An 8,957-nucleotide genomic window follows, 5' to 3' on the forward strand; every position below is an offset into this window, starting at 1 on the left:
TCCTCTGATCCAGGCTCAGTGCTCTTTTCACTGTACCAGACAAAAGCTATTCATTCTAGTTCCCAATTTAATAATCTTTCCTGGAGATATATAAGTCAATATTGGGGAGGAGTGGTGCAAGAGCAAAACCAATCGGAGGGTAGAAAAAAAGTTTGAATCCCATCATTCCTTCAATAGCTAATCATAGGGCTAGTCTCCAACAAAACTACCCCTATCCTCCTTTATCCCAACACCCCACCCACCTTATCTGGTCCCTCAGAACAGTTATAACCTCCTAGGTGGGTACTCACAGCAACAGCCATACAAGTGCCACTGGGAAAATTCTCTCCAACCAACCCATACCTAAAAGCAGGCTTCACTCCCAGAATGGCTTCAAGAGTACTCATGTACACCCTCCACTTTTTCTGATTTCGGTGGGACAGAAGTCATACCCCAGTAAATATGCACAATTTTAAAAGAGAGTATTCATATATTGGGGTGCTTGCTCAATTTTTTTTTACCATAAGGGTTATGCAATTGAAAAGTTTGATTTAAATCCTTAAACCATTTAAAACTATTAATTAAACATAAACAACTGGGGAAGAAAAACTCAATGTACATAATAAAACCAACAATCTTCACACCAGGCTAAGGATTATTATAATAATATCTAATATTTATATATTGCCTACTATGTGTCAGGCACTTCATAAATATTATGTGAGTAGAAAAGTAGAAAAATTGTGGAAGCACGTAGAAAAGATCTATCTAAGGGCACATACGTTATCATCACAGCCAAAATTCAAGTTCAGGCCTCCTAAAACCTTGGTTCTTACCCTAATATACCTATCCAGTTAGGTGGTGCAGTGAACAGAGCACCAGCCCTGGAGTCAAGCAGACTTGAGTTAAAATTCACCTCAGACACTTACTAGCTATGTGACTTTAGGCAAGTCACTTAACCCCAAATGCCTTCAACATCGGGGTCATCTCCAGTCATCCTGATATATATAGACCCATATGGCTCTGGAGAACAGAGTAAGGTTGGTGACTCTGAACACAGCCCTGCATCACATAAATCCCATTCACTACAATTCATGACATCACCTCCAGAGAATGAAAAACTAAAAACAATATATCTATCCAAAGATAAATCTCTTATCCCCTTTAATCTAACAGATAACAGTAACTGGATAATTTTAATTGGCAGTCCTAAGTGGAGAACTAATGTGAGAATATTTTTAAACTATTTTAGCCTCAAAATGGCCTAACAAACCAGGTCAGAAGTAAGTCTCACATAACATCAAGTGTTACTGGGGGGGGGGGGAGTTCTGATCTAGTTGATAAATTTTTAAATAGACTTTGCTTTTCAACTCCAACAGGAAGGGATCAAAACTCCTGACAAAAGCAGGTCTGAAACCATCTATCTGGAAAATAACATATTCAAGGAAAACCTCCCAAAGCACAATAAAATCAGTGCTTAGTTATAAATAAATAACAAAAAGATGTCTAGTACTCTAAGATCATAAAAGGCAATTCATTATCCCTGAGCCTCTTATTTAGCTCCACAAATTAGGCTAGAATGCTTTGGGGAGCTATCAGTGAAGATTTCATTTAAAGACATAACTTCCAGTTCTTCCCACCCATCAGTCAACTGGCTGATTCACCTTCTGTCTGGTTTAGTAACTGAATTTCTAAATTCCAGGAAAACAGGAAGTCACACAAGTAGATGATAAAGCTCCAAGAGTAAAAAATATATGTGTGTGTGTATTCACAAATATACGTATGGACACACACACACACACACACACACACACATATAAATTTTAAATTCAGATGTGCTGGGAATTTCTTTAATTCTCTATTTTAGAAAACAATTACAATGAGAAAATGTCCCTGCAAAGCTACCTACTGCTAAAATTTCAAAAGAATATAGGTCAGGAAACATTTTTACTTTTAAGAAAAGTACATACATAAAGAAATACTACTAAAATGGTTTAGAAAATCATCTCACTCTTCTGGAAAACAACGATGAATATGAATACAGAGAAGCCTGGAAACATGTGAACTGATGCAAAGTCAAGCAAGCAAAGCAAGGGACATACTATGTACAAAAGACTACAACAATGTGAACAATAACCACGGAATAATCTAAATGACTCATGCAAAAATATAAAGAACAAGCTTGGCCCCAAAGAAGAGACATGAGGAAACAACCTCTCCCGATTCCTCTGCAGAGGCTGGGGGGAGAGGAAGTGGGAAGAGAACATGTAATATATGTTAGTTTTTTCGATTTATTAAGTGTTTTTGCTAAATTTTGCTGGGGTTTTTTTTCCTTTTTGTTTTTTTGAGGGGCAATGAGGGTTAAGTGACTTGACCAGGGTCACACAGTTAGGAAGTGTCAAGTGTCTGAGGTCGGATTTGGATTCAGGTCCTCCTGAATCCAGGACCAGTGCTTTATCCAATGTGTCACCTAGCTGTTCCATTTTTTTTCTTTTTTTTTAAAGTATTTTGTGGGGCGGCTAGGTGGCGCAGTGGATAGAGCACCGGCCCTGGAGTCAGGAGTACCTGGGTTCAAATCCGGCCTCAGACCCTTAACACTTACTAACCCTTAACACTTACTAACCGTGTGACCTTGGGCAAGTCACTTAACCCCAATTGCCTCACTAAAATAAATAAATAAATAAATAAAATTAAATTTAAAAAAAAGTATTTTGTTATATGTGATGGTTCTCTGAGGGGGGAGAAGAGAAAAGCTAGTCAGTATAAAAAAGATACCAATAAAAATATATTTTTAAAATGAAAAAAAAAACCCACCCTCTAAAATTATAACGTACTAAATTAGCATTTCCACAATCTCTCAAAGTACCCCCAAAATACAGTTTAAACACAAGTCTCAGAAAAAGTTGCTGTTGATTATTCTTACTTTAACAAAGTGAGAAACCAAGGCAATTATTCAGTGTCAAAGTTGGAAGTAAAATTTAAGAGGTTCTATAATCACTTGACCAATGTTAAAAACCTGACACTTCAAGTTTTTGAGTATCTAATTCCCTTTAGCAAATTAGCAAAGAAAAAATCAACCTAGTTAATCTGAATCATTAGGGAAGGAAGTTGAAAGTTACTTCGCACAATTCAGAAAACTAGGGTCACCCATAAATACACTTGGAATTGTTTTTGTAAGGGGGGGGAGGTGGGGAAAATCTTCAAGATGCTTCTTAATATGCCAACATAGTGGGGATTTCCAGCATGGGGATTTCTGGCATAGGGCTTTCCTGAAGGAGAGTGGAATTAGTACCATCCCCCTCAAAAAAGAAAAAAGAAAAAAAGAAAGAAAAATCTTTGCCTAGTTTATCATCTGGACTACTTACTTTTTCTTGCTCATTCTCACTACCAGGACATAGACTGGATGTTTGCCTCTTTCTCAGAAAACTCTCTGCAAATACCAAAGTTGTTTCACCCCAATAGCCAAACCTCGTAAGGGCTTTTATTTTAAAAATAAAAGCTTTGTAGCTTTAAGCTTAAAAAAGGCAACAAATGCCTTTTTAAATGAAGTCAAGAACCAAGAAAATCCGAAGTTCACGCTCGGAGTTCCTGGTGAAATTTTCTGGTGTTTCCACATTTAAAGTACCAGAGATAGGCAGGGAAGGTCACAGAAAGCCCCCAACAGACACATCCTTTCACCCAAGTCCCCAACAAACTCTCAAAGTGTCAGCTCTGAAGTTGTGTTTTCTCCTTCCCTTACCGACAGGCAGCTTCTTGAAGGAGTGAAGAAAGACCCCCCCCCAGAGTCCCCCAAAAGAAGGGACCAAATTACCCCTGACTCACTGAGATGGATCTGACGTTTGACCCAGAGAAGGGAAAGATGACAATATCATAGTCCTCTGAGGAGTTTCTAATACAACTTCCTTATTTTACAGATGAGGAAACTGAGGCTCAGAAAGGGAAGCCAGGACTTAAAGATGACCACAAGAGGGTCTGAGGGCTCAGAGCTGCAAGGGTCCCTGGAGACCCCGGCCCCCACCATGCCAGCTTCTGGGGGCAGTTAGTCTGGTAAATCCTCCTAAAAATGACGTTTTTAAAGGCATAAAATAAAATACACAGGATGACAAAGGAAAACCAATTCTTTTCATTTGCATTAGATTCGGCAGTTTTTTATAAAATTAAAGAAATTAAAGTACCAAACTATTTTTTTAAAACCCGGTTCGAGGGCCACCGATTTAGTTCATACTTCTTTCCCCCTCCTTTTACGTACAAGGGGCAACCGAGGACCAGGAGTTAACCCTCTCGTTTTACAGCCGGGGAAACTGAGGCCCAAAGAGCGGGAAGAACGGCCCAAGATGACACAGCCTGGGCTCGAACCCAGAGGGGGGTCCTGCCCAAGACTGAGGGGCACCTCCCCTCCCCCTCTCTCTGGAGCGGGCTGACCCTCCTCGAGGCCCTCCCCAGAGAGGGCCTCGCGTGACCGGGATGCGCCGTGAGGACCCCCCAAACACACAAACATCCCCTCCCCAAAGTGGGGGACCCCGGCGTGCCCTATCTTTCCCGCCCCCCACGGCTGTCAGGACTCCCCGCGCTCCCACGCCCCAGCCTCGCCCCTCTCACCTGCTCCGGCCCCGCAATGCCCCTCGGCTTAGCAGACCAACCACCGCCCAGCTGCGCAGGCGCGTGAGATCCCCGGTCCCGACTCTTCTGTCGCGGGACTCTCCGACCCTCGCGGACCGCTCCGAGAGGAGTTCTCGGTAACCCGCCCTTCCTTTCCTCTTCCTCCTCCCCTCGAGGAGGCCCGAGCCGGATCTACTTCTTCTTAAAGGGACCGCCCTTCTTTCACCCGGCGGCAAATCAGGACTGAGCGGGGCGGAGCAACCAGTCTCTGAAATAAAACTTGGCTCTTGGGATTTCTTGAATTAGAAAAACCCTTAAAGACCATCCAGCCCAGCTCAGCCCAGCCCAACACCCCCTTCCCTCATTTTTACAAAGGAGGAAACCAAGGGCCAGAGAAAGGAAGTGAATGAATTGCCCAAGGTCACATCGCTAATTAGTGGCTGGGCTGTGCCTCCCCAGCTCTCCTACTTCCTCAGCCGCCGAGCTGTGGAGGGAGGGGGAGACAGGAAACCATTTTCGACCACAGCTCAAGACGGGGAGGGCCGCCCCGCCCGTGTGACTCCTCCCATTTTACAGATAGGGAAACTGAAGCCAGAGGAGCGAAATGACTTGGCTCGAGGTCTCGCGGCTGGTCAGTGGGAGAGCTGGAATTTGAACCCAAGTTCTCTGGCTCCCAGTCATTTTCCCTTGTATCGGCTTCTTGGCTAAAGTCACAGGGGCTAGCAGAGTCTGGCGAAGGTCGTTTGATGGAATGGGTGATCGAAGGAATGAATGGAGCAAGGACCTGGAATGAGTGATGCCCGGGGCATTGGCACACACACACACTCCTACCTTTGTCTCCTCTCCCCTCCCTTTTACTCTACCTTAGATCCCCACCCCTAGGGCAGCAATCAGAAAGGCATGCTTTCCGGGAATAGGGAGGTGACCATCCCACCGTCCTCCGCCCTCATCTGCAGTTTTCTGTTCAGTTCTGGGGGTCATGGTTTAAGGATAACAATAAATTCGAAATCACCCGATGATCGGGATGGTGAAGGGTCATTTGAGTCTATCATTTGAACGGATGAAGGAGATGGGAATGTTTACCTCGGGGAAGAGAAGACACAGGGGCAAACGATAGATGTGTTCAAATATTTGCAGGTTGTTGTGCGGAGACGGATTCTGTTTTGGGGAGAGGGGAGAGGGCAGATCGAGGAGCAGAGGATGGAAGTTTCAATGAGGCTGATGGAGGTTTGGTCTGGGGAAAACCGTCCTAACCGTTAGCGAAGTCCTGAAGTGTTGGGGCTTGCCTCAAAAGACCGTGGATTTCCCCAAACTTGGAGTTCTTCAAGCAGAGACTGGCTGACCGACCCCTCGCTGGGTGTGGTACGGTGGGGATTTCTTTCCTATATGGGTTGGATTAGTAGACAGACGGGATCGTCTCCAGACTCTCCGATTCTGAGATTCTAAGGCGCTCTCCCCTCCTTAGGCTATGCTCCCACTCAGCCCACTAGCCTATCATACACTAATTCAACTCAAACCCTGCTGCCCCCCCGCCTCTATCCTTAGACTAACATTCCTCAAACTACGTTCTGAGAGCTCTTCAGACCCCACCCCCAGAGCAGCCCTCCCCCACCCCCAGATTCTAACACTTTGTCTCTCTGTCTCTGTCTCTCTGTCCCTCTCCAGGGTACTCCCCTCAGCTCCTGTCCCCACAGAACTAGGGAGGGTCTATCTTCAGACCATCCTCAGATTCAACTGACTGTGAGATCTTGCCTCTTCTCCCAGGTGACTCATTGGGAGGTGGTGAATATCCCACAACTAAAACTAAAGTTGAAAAGGCCCTTGGAGATCATCTACTCCAACCACAACCCCTAAGAGGGGAGAGGGGAAATAGTGAATACAGTGCTAAACTTGGAGTCCAAGAAGACTTGAGTGAGAATTTTACCTCAGAAACATCACTCAATTTCTCTGAGCCTCAGTTTCCTCATCTGTTAAAAGAGAATAATGAAAGCACTAACTTCACAAGGTCATCATGAAGATCATATGGGATGACGCCCAGTAAAGTCCTTTGCCAGCCTTTATTTAAGGCACGGAATCAATTTCAGGTCATTCTTCTTAGCCTGGGATTGGCTGTTGCCCCTAGGGGAGGGACTGATAGCCAGAGGGGCTTGCAGGTACAGCCGAAGGGGCGGGGCCAGCAGGGAGGGCGGAGCCATCTGGCTCTTGCCCTAGGGGGCAGGGTCTAAAGGGGCGGGGCCGTGCCGGTCCCTTGCTAGAATTTGTGCACAATTCCTTTCTGTACGGGAACACCTGCTAGTTCATCTTTAACCACCATGTTAACCCCGATCTATGATGTATTCAAGTGGTCCTGATCTTGGGGTCAGTGCTGCCCAACAGGTCAAAGGACAGGTTAAAGGAGCTGCACTTTCCTATCCCAGCTCACATCAGTGAATGGGCAGCTACCCTGGGGAACCTCCTTTAGGAGCATGAGAACAACTCCCCTGCCTCAGTTTCCCTCACAGTACAGGGAGGGACCAGAGAACACAGAACCTCAAAACTGGAAGGAAGACCTTTTTAGAGACCATGTCATCCACCCTTTCATTTTACAGAGGGAGAAACTGTGGCTCAGGGAAAGGACTTACTACACCAACGTCACACAGTCAATGAATTGGATGAGTCTAGATTCCAATCCAGGTCTCTTGACTAATAGCCATCAACATATTATTAATAATTAATAGATTTTTTTAAAGTAAAAAAAACAAAAACAAAACCCAAACCCTAATGCCATCAAGAGGTTGTTAAACTGAAGGAACAGGGGTGGCTCCAGACCACTGGCTCTTCTTCCAGTCTAACCAAAAAAAAAGCCATCATACATTTGAACAACCCTTCTGAAGAAGGGGCCCACCATCCCTAGCTCCATCAATACCAGTGCTTGCTACTCCTTACACACAATGAACTATCTCCCTATTCTGTGACTTCACACTGGCCCTCAGACTGGAGTGGAATGTTCTCTCCTCCACACCTCCTTCAATAATTCAGCTCAAATGCCACCTTTTACAGGCAGGGGGCCCTAACAGGTTCTCCCCTCTCTCAGTGTGTTACCGTTATTACCTTCCATTTACACTGTTTATACTGTATGTGCACATACTTGTCACCCCCATTAGAATGGGATCTCCTTGAGGGTTCACCATGTTTTTGCTTTTCCTTGTATACCCAGGGCTTAGCAGAGGATCTGGCATATAATAAGTGCTTAATGCATGCAGGTTGATTGACTACCTGACCAAAGCCCACTGCCATGGAGAAGAGAAGCCCAAGAACCCCAGGAACAGCAGCCCGCCTTCCCCCCTCCCCCAATTACTCTGTGCCCTGCTCTCAGTCAACCTCTACAGCCAATTGGTCAGGGAAAAGGAAATCCTTGTGGAGAAAGGCCCAGGCTCCAATGATCAAGGCGATGCTTCAACATCAGAAACTGATATGGTTCTATTAATAGAAATAATACATCAAATCCAGCCTCAGACACCTAACACTTACTAGCTGTGTGACCCTGGGCAAGTCACTTAACCCCAATTGCCTCACTAAAAATAAATAATAAAAAAAAAATTTAGAAATAATACAAAAGATGGTATTGTTGCCATCCACTTTGCTGCTACATCCCAAGCACCACAGGGACTTTTATCTGACTTGCAGCTGTCTCCCCCCTCAGAACCTGAGCTCCTCCAAGAGCAGAGACTCTTATTTTACTACTGTAAGCACTTAATAAATGCTTTTCATTTTTCTAATTCTAGGGCTTAGCCCAGTGCCTCCAGCACTTACTCAGCACAGTGTCTGGCGCATAGTAAGGACTTAATGAATATTTATTGACTGTCTAACATTCCTTCTTGACTCACGGTATCAAAATTTCAGAGTTGGAAGGGACTCAACACCACTTAGTCCAATTCATACTCAGAAAAAGTCCCCATTATGACGTGATCTGTGTGTATAAATCTTCACTGGGAGACTTCCACTGAGGGTGAAACCACCAATAATAATGATGATGACGACGATGAAGAAGAATTATCTATTAAATAATATATTGTATGTCATCATATAATATATAATATTAACATATTATATGTGACTTAATAAGTGACTCCAGGACTTAGCACAGTGCTTGGCACATATTAGGCACCATATAAATGCTATTCTTCTTCTTCTTCTTTGGTGGGGACAATGAGGGTTAAGTGACTTGCCCAGGGTCACACAGCTAGTAAGTGTCAAGTATTTGAGGCTGAATTTGAACTCAGGTCCTCCTGAATCCAGGGCTGGTGCTCTATCCACTGCGCCACCTAGCTGCCCCCCTATTATTCTTATTAATAAACAGATCTTTTCCTTCAAGAGGGCAGTTAGGTAGCACAGTGTAT

The 8,957-nt window shown here is 44.4% G+C and overlaps 1 protein-coding gene across 3 annotated transcripts in view; it reads right to left on the bottom strand.

Annotated features, from left to right (window-relative positions):
• MOB3A (MOB kinase activator 3A) overlaps window positions 1–4,743 on the bottom strand; it is a 45,512-nt gene extending 40,769 nt beyond the window's left edge. For all 3 annotated transcript variants that reach the window (XM_043976749.1, XM_043976752.1, XM_043976750.1), the window contains exon 1: window positions 4,579–4,743. The gene's annotated coding sequence lies outside the window, so the exon portion shown is untranslated. The remainder of the gene's footprint in view (window positions 1–4,578) is intronic.
• Between the last annotated feature and the right edge of the window lie 4,214 nt (window positions 4,744–8,957).

Source organism: Dromiciops gliroides, chromosome 1, assembly GCF_019393635.1.
Source record: "Dromiciops gliroides isolate mDroGli1 chromosome 1, mDroGli1.pri, whole genome shotgun sequence".
Taxonomy (NCBI): domain Eukaryota; kingdom Metazoa; phylum Chordata; class Mammalia; order Microbiotheria; family Microbiotheriidae; genus Dromiciops; species Dromiciops gliroides.